Raw genomic sequence first — 10,063 nt, 5'->3', positions numbered from 1 at the left:
GTGTTACTGCCTGATTCTATAAAATATTCAGTTTAGTTAGGCAATGCCCAATCGCTAATTATCAAAAATATGTAAAATGTGTTTATTTTATTTGTTTTTTTCCTTAATCTGTAATATTGTTTTGCATTAGTCTATATTACATTTTATTACTATTAATGTGCAAAAAACATGTATTTGTTTACATACGATATTTCAAAATGGTTTACATAACAAGCATTATGCCATTATACATTTGATTAGTTTCAATTAACAAAGCGTGTTTCATTATACCATATTGCGTTGTTATGTTAAAAATGGTTAAATTTTATGTAAAAACAGATTTTGACTGACTACATTATATGTAGTGATTTTGTTTGACAATGAAATATTCTTTTCTATCTGAAAATATAAATCGAGCTGTCATTGGCACTCCACCGCAGTACACTGACATTTTTCTACCGATATATATAGGATTTATTTCCATTTTGTATAAATTTTGTTCTGGTTTGCTACAGCGCTTATCACAGAGATTTACGTTTAAATACAATTTTTATGAGAGCATGTGAATGATAAATACCAATTAAAGAGTCTAAAGCTATTTTGCTTATCAATATTGTGTGTTATCAGCTTCTAACTATTCTATGTGTGCATCGGCGTTTGTTGTGTAATGATTATACCGTATTAATTTTATTGTATTTTAAAGCAAGTGCAAATGAAAATGAATTTTCAGTGCGTAATTTCTCTTTTTATCAAATGAGTAATTGAAAACAATTTTTGTACAATTTTTCCATGGGATTGTCTCAACATAAAACATTAACAGATGTGTTTACAGGTGTATTAAATTGAGATATCAATATCATGCGCTCGATGATAAATTATAAGTTTCGTATGGTCAAATGAAATCTATTGCTTCTGATTTCGTATGAAAGTCTATTGCTTATGATCCTAGAATCATACTCCAACTAATTTAAAACTAATTTTCAAAGATCAGCAACTATGATAGCAAAGTATATTAAAATTCAATGAAACCACTATTAATTTATTAGAACATAATATAATATTTGCCACGTTTAAATATTAAAACATAATATATGCCATAAAAGCTTACATGTCTAGAAAAATGTACGGTTACATATGAGCAAAATTTAAAAAAATAAACAATATTATATGGCAAATAAACATATTCTAAATTTTGAAATGCAATACTTTTTCAAAACTACTAATCCAATTATAACACATATTCCATATGTGTTTATCAAATTAAGCACACAGTTACAATACACACGCTTCTATTAATAACTTTTCGGTTCTACTGCGCCATAATCTAAATAAATAATCCTCAAGGAGAATCAGAATCATTTATGTCAATATATCAGTAATGATATGCCTGGAGCCAGATGAAACATGGTGTTTGCGTAAACCTATAGAAACAGATATCAGGGAAACAATTGCTTTAAATCCCTGGGATCAATTTACTTTGTCGTTTGTATGCTAATGGAAATTTGTATGATAAAATATTTAAATAGAGGAGAATTTAATTATCTAATGCTGTCGTCCTCTTGATGCATGGAAGTAGTAGTAATGTAAAATTTAATTTTGTTAAGGATTTGAAGGTTTTCAATATATTATGCCATTTTTTAATATGTCTATCGTAGCAACTTTTATGATTTTGGCTTAAAAATTTAGTAGGTGAATATATTTTGATTATAAGCAGATTAGTAGTAGAATGATCCACAATATATGTTAAGTTTCATTTTCATTACAATCAGAAATTGTTGGCATAAGGTCTTTAGTATTATAATGTGCTTATCCAATATTTTATTGCAATTGTAAGTTCTGAGGAAATTGTATTGCCCCATAGATAAGGAAATGTTTTGCCCGTTGCAATATCTTTGAATTCTTCATTATTATCGAAGCTGATAGCAACCTTCTATTATATTTTTCCCATTTTCCATAGTACAGGGCAATATATTGGCGCTTATTAATTTAGTTTGACTGTATATTCCATGGTGTCAGTAACATGTTATTCAGTTTAGTTGCTGCTAAATTTCGTTCATCACAATAAATCTTTTCCAAATAAATACTCCACTTCCAATTATTAATTACAAGGAGCGAAATAAACTCGCATTCGAATCGATCAATTCACTCATATGGTTTCCTGCAGTGCTTTCTGAGTAGTTTGCACGTCGTGTTGAGCTTTCACACAGGAATCCATTAATTAAGCATCGAATTCAATTGATTTTCTCAAACACGTGGAAACAATATCCTCCATAAATTTTCCTTCATTCAAAACTTTTGTCAAACCATTCTCGTTCACGTACGAGCTAGGTTATACAAATATATTGACATAGGAGCTGACAGACTTTTTAAAATTTGTGATGGTTCCATTCAAGAAGTATAATATTTTTATTCTCATTGAATAGTCTTTTATGTTGTATAATTTTAAATTTGCTGATTTCATCATTATGAAAATCATGGCAGTTGTAATTGTACAAGGAATTAATAAATCTTTATTAAAAAATATTTTAGTAAAAGCTAGTTTAATATCTTGTTTGATTAGGAAAGAGTTTATCACTTATCGTCACCTATGCATTAGTTCAATCTTAATATATAAAATAAATAGCTTATTATTAGAAATACTACTATTGTTAGCATTAATAAAACACCTGTTAATTTTATTAAATTTATTATTAACCGGTTTCGAATAAATTCAATAGATAATTCACTTCTCCCCATAGGGAAAGTTTTATTTTTGGTATGTACCCTGGCTTCCTGACTAATATATTCGGGGTTTTGTGTGAATAATCTGTCTCACTCCCTTTAAGTGGATCGATATTATTATGTTATATTTGTCGTCTGGCTTTCGTTCCAAGTTTAGCATTGGGTTTCCATTAACGGAATTGAATCCTACAGTTCCCCTATTATATTATCCTCATAAACTATTATAATTCAGTATTAATATGCGGAAGGAGTCAACGATCCTTCGCCACAAATTCAAATAATATGCTGAGTATTTTTCATGTTTTTGATTTTAAATATTTAAATGAATTCGATTTTTAAAATGGTACGTTAGAAACATTCAATTCTTCTTGCAGTTTTTTATAATAATAATAATGTAAGGTAATTTTGTAACACTGGTAATCCATTATGTAACCATTGCTTTGGAGAGAGTTTATTCAGATTTAGAGTTGGATTGACGTGATAGATATTTTAAAATATCATAGATTGTACTCTTATTTATTTAAATTATGTTATTATTTATCATTATTGCTAGATGTTATATTATTTAACAGTTGTAATAAATATTGTGATTAAAAAAAATACATTGAAAATGATTAAAACAAGTCATCTCATAGGTCAATTGATCCAATTCAAGTGATATTGCACCATGTTGCACTAATACTTTGTTTCATACTTACAATTAGTTATTCTATTCTAATGAAAAATCACCGTAGGTTTAATTTTAGTATAACATCAGTGAATTCATTTTATAGGTCACACACACACACACACACACACATATATATATATATATATATATATATATATATACTAGCTGACCCGGCAAACGTTGTTTTGCTAAGTAAGGTATATTCTAAACAATTTCTAGAGAATCAAAAATATTTCAAACGAACGATTAGCTGACTACGTTCGGTAAACTACTACTAGCTCGTCATTTTAAAAATGTGCTTTTTTTGCTGTCTTTCAAAAATTTGTTATCTAGACCTTTTTACCCTATAGGCGGGGTAACTTGGAACGGCCAGATGGCAAACAGGTTTAATGTCTTATTTTAATTTTAAAGGTATTTTACAAAATAATTACATTTTTAACTAATGCTAAAAAGCTACCAACAGAAGAAAATACTTTTACTATGGATTTTCAAAGATGACCGTTTATCTCCCAATATCAAAGTCATAAGAATCAAGGTTATAGCTGGTTATACATCTTTCTCCCTTCACTTTCAAATAATGTTGTTAAACAATGCTTCAGCTTTACTGGATTTTGACACTTTGGTCGTGAAACTTTTAACCCCGTACCTTCATATATTACTAACCATTCTTTGATAAATTCTGGGAAATTATAACTGGGAATAAGTTATTCGACAAAATGTACCACCAATTACTGAGCCACAGCAACGCGTGGCCGAGCTAGCTAGTATTTTTTTTATATATATAAATATACTATCAATTAAACTGAAAATCGGGATAAAAAGTATCCTAAGTCCTTCTCCTGGCTCTAAACTACCTCCCTGCCAATTTTCATCTAAATCGGTTCAGCCGTTCGTGAGTTATAAGTGTTAGCACATAAAGCGATCCTCTTTTATATATATAGATATATATAATTTAAATTTATATTCTATTAACTGGTCATAAATTCATATTCCAAAGATACAGAGTGAGATGTGATTCTTGGCGCCAACGAGGGCAGACATTGACGGTTCTCTGTTTCTAGTCATAATTTTCCTTTATATTTATGCGAGGAGTTTGCATAAATATACTTCATCAGAAATTAATATATTTTGTCTTTGAATGTAGCTTTATTTGCCTTTGAAGCACAGAAATATTTTTTTACAATTGCATAAATAATGCCTTTGCATAGTGCATTATGCAATAAGCGCTACGTATTCAAATAATAATCGCTAAAATGTTTATTTTTATTGAAGTTCTTTATGACGGTATAGAGATTGAAATGCATTTTCATTGCGTAATATAATAATAATCGTAATGTAGGGTAGAGTGGGGCTTAAAGAACTGCGATATCTAAAAACAAGTAAAGTTGAGGATTTTTTAACAGGAAAATATTTATATCCAGCCATCATAATCACCTCGATTCTTAAGACATTGCTATCGCGAGATAAACGGGTTTGAAAATCCTGTATTTTCTTTCGTTGTTAGTTTTTTTTTGGTTGTGAGCAGTTGAGCACTGTTATTTAGTTTACGAAACCCTAATATAATTTTTAAGTATACGTTATTTAATTGTTTTATAAGAGGTATTGTTAATTTTAAGTTTGATACAACAGTTTTTTTATATAACCTCTTTAAAGCTTACTCGAGGGTGGGTTAAAAGAAACCAACTGAACCGTGTGTTTAATAATATATATAACCTTTTTTTTTCAAGTTACTTCTCATTCAATGGTCCAACGAAACGTTTCATTCGCTTTCCCGTTTTCTTACGAGATTTTGAATTATCCTGAAGTAACCGAAATGAAAAAAAAAGTTACTATTCATCAATTTCTTCACGAAAATGTTCTGGTTTTTCATTATGTCACGCGTTAGATTCACGCTTCAAGGAATACTCATTTTTTCAGGATACGAGCCTATTCTTCGAATGTGTCTCGATATTTTTCATTCCTTGATCACTGCCTTTTCGCCGTGGAGCTTATGTTATGGAATGATGTAAAGAATTTTTCATTTGGTATTACAATTCAACAATTAAAATGTAATTGAGTTCTGTTTTAAAAAGCAAGCACTCTCAACCCTTTGATGTCTATTCAGCGTTTACATCGCCATGCAATTTTTTCTCGGAAAATTTTCCGTCGTTATTGCACAAATTCCGCACGCACTGGTAATTTTTTTATACTAGTATTTTTATTTAAAATGAACTTTTTTAATTATTAAGCTGTGTATTGATATTAGTTGAAATGTAGGTGTATAAAGCCAAACTAGTTGGTGTTAGTATTTTGCCTTGAGGCAAGTTACATGAACTTCCCGATATGTATAAATAATAGATTTAATCAATAAAAATAAATCAATTTATGAGTGATTAAAAGTATTCCGAGTGGATTCATTACACATAATTGAAAACGAACGAACACTCTATCGTTATACCAAGTAAATCGTCAAATTTTAATTTTAACAAACGTCAAAAAATCTACTCATTTTCCCAAACTTTGATGAATTTTTAGAATTAAACTACTTGTCGTAGGACCGTAATATTATAGTATGATCTATAAGACTATGGTATCTACCGTCAAAAAAAAAAAATCGTGAAAATCGCCAAAAAAAATTTTTTTAACACCTTATTACAAGAAAACGGCCCGGGCGATCTTTACCAAAAACTAATCAGGTCGATTCCCAACCAATATGTTTCAAAAATTTTCAAAATCGATTCAGAATTGTGGGCTAAAACGTGGACGAAAAATTTTTCACTTTTCTGCGATTTACAAAGAAACGGCTCGACCGATCGTCGCACAAAACTTAGAAACTAATAATAATAATAATAATAATAATAATAATAATAATAATAATAATAATAATGGCTTAAATTTTTGAAATTGGTCCAACCGTTAACAATAAATTCCTTTCTTTTGTGTTATAAACAAGGAAAAATTATTATTTCAATCAGTTTATTAGATCTTATAATTTTGAATGTGATATCTTGTATATTATGATAATATTCAGATTTTTATATTTTCATCAACTTTGTGGAATCACAATTTTTTATCAACGTCTGGTCTATAAGGGCAACTCGGGGTTTTATATAATATGTCAACGCCTTATGGCAATCATCTGTCATCCTGTCAAAGGTATTTTTCTCATACACTGCAAACGATTCAGACTGATGACATCGCTTGCGAAACTGAGGAGTCTTGATAACATGTGATGCAAATTATGAGCAGAATGATTGAATTATAGATCCCAAAATAATTTGACATGTAAATATCACATTTTAATAAAAAAGAAGAGATTAATGAAGAAAAACGATATAATTATAGAGAGACCTAGGAATTAATTTATATGCTATATTATGTACAAATATTGGTTGATAGATTCGTAAATCCAAAAATCGTGGAAAATTTTATATATGATACAGCATCTATTTCACAGCCGTTATATATTGCTATAATTAACAATAATGAAATATATCGAATTGTGATTCATTTCCTAAAGGTTGCTAAACTACTAATTAATTTCGCCAAGCTTATAAAATTTCATAGATAATAAAATCAATCTTATGAAATTCTATTACGCATTTATTCAAATGTGTATGAAAATTATTGTTGTTCTTTCTGATCTTACAATGGTATTTAGTTCATATTGCTAAACAGTGAAAATATGTCACTTCCTTATCGCTCAAAGCTAGAAAACACGTAGAGTTATTATATTTAATTTGTTTTGTTTAAAATCGCATACTTTGCAGAAATCCAAAGTAAACAACTTTTGACTTCAACCGTCTTTGAAAAGTCACAAAGCAAACTAGTTGATTAACTTATTTTAAATTACTACTTCATATTTAAATCAACCCTGATTATGATTTATAATTTTACATAAAATTCTTTACATAAATTTCTTATTGCCCTGTACAGAATAAATCTTTGCATACTGAAAATTAGATTTTAAACATTTACAGAAAATAATTAAAAAATTCTTGTTTGACCTGGATTTTAGTTTATGCTGGAAGTTATTTTAGAACTTGTGAACTATGCTTTGCTCGTTGCATACCTTCTGCAATTCTTGGTGCATAACAGTTTCATTCTGAAACATTAAACTTATGGAAACATTTTATGAAATAACGATATATTGTAAAATTTTGCTTTACATTCAGTATGATTTCACTGGAAATATTTTATTTTATATAGAACGTAGTAAGTTAATTGTTTATTGATCTGTAAAGGTCATTGATGTCCTACGGCTAATTATGTTGTTTTGAAACAGCACACTAATTATTATTGATACCTAATGAGCTTTATTCGCAGACTATATATGGATAATCGATATTTAGTTGAATTTTCACGTCTTGTAGAATCTAGGATTACTTATAAATAATAGCATTTAACTTTTTTTGTAGCTAGATTTAAAATAATACATTATATACTAATATTGTCTAGGGAAAAAGTGCATTAACTTTATTTTGTTTTAATTAAAAGCTTTTAAGTATTTGTGACTAGGGGTTTGTCAGTTTTTAAGATTCAGATTTATTTTGAATAAGACTGTTCAATTATTAAGACATAGAATTTGTGTTTCATAAATAATATCTATGTAATATTCCTCCAGCTGGTTCCGGAGTGATATTTCTTTTGTTTTCTGACGGGTTGTCTTTTTGTTATTATTTTATTTTCGAATTTCCTATAGAGAACAGAATTTCTGGAGCTCAAGTACTATAAACGTATCCCTAGATTAATATTTAATAGACCGGTCAGCAAAGCGGGCGGCTGTTGAAAAGCCAATTTATAATTCACGATCTTATCTACCGGCAGCTTACACAAACGTGCTGAAATATAATCTTGTTTATGTGCTTTTTGAGTAACCACTTCATATTCTTAGAATTTTCTACTCTATTGATAGGTAATAAGTCTAAAAATTCCTACTTTTATCTTCTAACCGATATAAGTTTCTTTTATAGCTGTCTAAAAATATAATTACTTTTGAAGAATAGGCTTGAAGTATGTTTGTATAATTCTTCGAATTTTAGATAAATACTTGTATAAAATTGCCACTACATTACGATCATTGATAACATTTCTAAGAATGTGCAATGTCATTTTTTATTATATTTGTTTAGATACCAAAGATAATGGGTAACAATATTACCCAGTTTAAATAAATGATATACTACAATTTTTGTAATAAAGTTTAGTACACTTTGAAAATGAGATTAAGTAGCCTAAGGTTAATTTGTAATATAAGGACCGCAAATTGATACTCGGTTGATGATCTGAAGAAGGAAGATTGTATTTGATACACATTTTGGTTAAATTTTTGCGTATGAAATAAATAGCTAAGCCTGACACTTTGTAATAATGCTTCTAGAATTTTAATTATCATAATTGAATGATTATTTATTCAAATGTAAATTATCCTGCCATATTAATAATATATATATATATATATATATATAAAATTCAAAATTTATGTAAATAAATTTGTTTCCATGGTGTACTCAAATTAGGATCGTTTCCCCTATTTTTTTATACTTTAATAACTAGGTGAATACATTTACGGCACATGATGAACATATGAATGTTTGATTATTTGCTGGGTAACTTGCATCAGGGGTTGCATAAAAAGGGCTTATAATTCATTATAATTGCTGTCGGTATGTGAGTTATGATTACAATAGTAATATTTTTATTACTACGATCGATGTTTGAATTCATATGCAGGCATGAGTAATTTTTTGAATTAGGAAAAATATGTTATGTTGATAATTAAAGGCCAAAACTTAATATTTGTATTATTTTCCTACAAACAAATTTTGAATTTGAACAAACATGAAAAAAATTTCATACCATTAATCTGACAAAATAAATCCATGTAAATTGTTGATGTCCAAGGTAACTTATAGATTTTTATTATGCATATCACCTTTTTGTGTCCCTGTAAATAAAAATCATTACTTAGTTGTAAACAATGTCGGCCGTTGTTGTTTTCGAATATTAAAAAAAGTTTGTAGAATATAACATACATTAATGTATCATTAAACATAAATAAAACATTTTTATAATATTTCTTTAGTAGGTTTCTATATTTTTTAAAATTTAGTATTTGCTGCCTATTATATTAGCAAATATCTTCGCCGATCTGTTATTTTTTAAAACCAGTTTAGCTAAATTTTAACGCAAAATTTAGTTACCTTAAATTGATTATTTTTTCATCTTTTAAATATGCTTATCGTTACCACTATAAATTTATAATTTAAAAATATTTTTTCTAAAGCACTTATACTATATTAAAAAATACTAAAATTATTTCTTAGAGTAATTGCTTATAAAAAAGAAAACTGTAATACTAAAATGTAATATTAATATTATAGTATCTTTTCCCATAATAAATAAATATATTTATTAAATACATACCTGATATTTAATAAAATTCATCATGAAACATGATTTGTTCACAATTTTTATTATGTCTATCGTCAGTGCGTACTTAGGTATTTCCAAATTAAGAGTAAATATTAACATACCTGTTATTTACAAAATTCATTATGAAACATGAAATATTCATAATTTTTAATATTCCTACCGTTTAATATAATATAAGTTTAATATAATAAATTCTTTATTATAAGTTGAGGCGTATTACGCCATTTATTTAAATACAAATTGTATTAGTCACTATAATAACTATAAACAAAATTACAT

Source organism: Ctenocephalides felis, unplaced genomic scaffold (assembly GCF_003426905.1).
Source record: "Ctenocephalides felis isolate EL2017-DRISC unplaced genomic scaffold, ASM342690v1 CF-g0.4_SCAFFOLD_00845, whole genome shotgun sequence".
Lineage (NCBI taxonomy): Eukaryota > Metazoa > Arthropoda > Insecta > Siphonaptera > Pulicidae > Ctenocephalides > Ctenocephalides felis.
The sequence above is the reverse complement of the archived record's forward strand: the minus strand, read 5'-3'. Positions refer to the sequence as shown.